Source organism: Cyprinodon variegatus, unplaced genomic scaffold (genome assembly GCF_000732505.1).
Source record: "Cyprinodon variegatus isolate N-32 unplaced genomic scaffold, C_variegatus-1.0 Scaffold257, whole genome shotgun sequence".
Classification (NCBI taxonomy): domain Eukaryota; kingdom Metazoa; phylum Chordata; class Actinopteri; order Cyprinodontiformes; family Cyprinodontidae; genus Cyprinodon; species Cyprinodon variegatus.
Window position 1 is genome coordinate 680009 of NW_015150710.1, and position 2225 is coordinate 682233.

The window sequence follows — 2225 nt, forward strand, 5'->3', positions numbered from 1 at the left end:
TAGCTATTGATGCACTCTTGAAGTAGCTTTCCGAGAGAAATTCACAGTTTTATTCATTTCGGGATATTAGTTGGGAATGTGATTCATTGGGGCCCAAAAGCAGTAAAAAATGTACTTTGTAACCCTTTCCAGACTGATAGATGCATTAACTCTGCCCCCAAGTCATTGATTTTGGGTACTCCAAGCACTAAAATGGACCCAGGTGTTTAATATCCAGCAAGGTAGCGGACTACTCCTGCAAACATTTTCTGATGTGGTCTTTAGATTGGGTCATGAACACCTAGAGTGCTCACTGCAAAAAATGGAAATCTAAATGAGTCATTTTTGCTTAAATTAAGTGCATTTTTTCTTGATTTGAGATAATTTGCCAATGGAACAAGACAATTTACATTTAAAATAAGAAAAAAAACAATTGCTTTTTCTTATTTCAAGTGCGTTTTATCTAAGTATCTTGTTTTAGGAGTAGAAATACTCATTCCATTGGCAAATCATTGTATTTATCTGCTAAAATTGAGGGTAAATACATTCAATTTAAGAAAGTTTTTTCCTAATTCTTGATGGTTTTTGTAGGGCTATGAGAAACGGGTCACCATGTGTGGTCGGAAAATGGAGTTTCTCTTATTTCATATATTAATTTATGCTATTTACAAACTATAAAAGTTGTCACTTAGCCTGTTTCACATGCAAGACTACGCAATTCCCCTGCATGAGGGTGTTTTTAGACAAGACATACCTTCTTCCCATAACAAACCAGATACTTTCTCAAGGTTTATTCATAACATTTTACGGTTTAACCAAAGGGTCTGTAAATTGTTTTCACTCTGACAACTTTCCTTTATTTTAAGTAAGGGGGAACGAACGCTGCCCAGACCAGAACTGATTACCAAGCAATAAGCGCCGTATGATGTAATGTTCTCTCTTCGCAAAGATCAAAATAAAATGCCGGCGTGGTCAAATCCATCAGTCTTCATTTAATTAACTGGGGTGAATTGTTGAATACTTTTTCTACTACAATTGACCAGCAACTTTACATCAGCATCGCCACTGGCTATGTGTGTGCCAACCTGGTGGATGGTTCTGAGGTTTACACCTGTCAGGAGGACAGCTCTCCTCTCACTATACTGTGTCTTGATTGGGTGGAGGGAAGTACTGGTGTGAGTCTCTATTTGGACAAGGAGTTCTTAAAGCTTCACCATATAGAGATAGTTTGAGTATTTCATTGGTCCTTACTCAGGGGGAACAGTTTGAAGATGAATCCTATACCACATGAATGCACACTGGTGGACTCACTCGTTCTATAGCAACATAATTAGCCTATTACACGTGGAAGAATTACCTGCATTCAAGCTTTGGGAGGAAATTTAGTTGAAACCGCCTTGCTTTCTGGTTAAACATCAATGCATGACTTCAGAAATCTGTTCTTGCACTGCAAAAAATGAACTAAAGTCATTTTGCTTTGAATTGAGGAGGTGAATGAGACACTATGCCAATGGAACAAAGCAATTAACATTTAAAATGAGTAAAAGCAATTGCATTGTCTTCTTACAGGCACATAGTATCTAATTAACCTATTTTAAGTGTAAAAATACTTATTTAATTGGCACATAATCCTATTTACCTACTAAAATTAAGTGTAAATAACTTGATTTTAAGAATTTTTTACTTATTTCTAGGTTGTTTTTCCAGTGTTGTGAAATGTTTCTATACTCCAATAAACACACTCCTACACCCAGTACAGCCCTTAAGATCTGAGGCTGTAAAGGCTGATTGATATCATATCCATACGTTGTAATTTAGAAAAAAAAGCCAAGAAGAGACAATTTCCCAATAACATAGGCAGCAAAACATTTATAAGAGTGAACATTTTGAATGAAACTTTATGAATCTTTGCCTTATTTCACTTTATTGAAACTTTTTTTGTGTTATTGAGACTGATGCTTACAAAATTATGTAACTATTACATGAAATTTCCCTGGACTTAAAATAATGAAAGTTTAAACAGTGGATTCCAAACCACTAAACATTCGTTTTTTTGCATCTTCAAAGTGCTACCGTTAAATCAAAGAGAAACACAGAGCTATGAGGATATATGAGGATAAATATATAAAAAAACTTAGTTTTCAACATTGTATGAAAAAAAAAAAAAGATCATTTTAATATTATTGCTGTTATTGCAGACCAAACCAGATGAAAGTGCGCATTCAGCTCGGCAAAGAACTCATGCT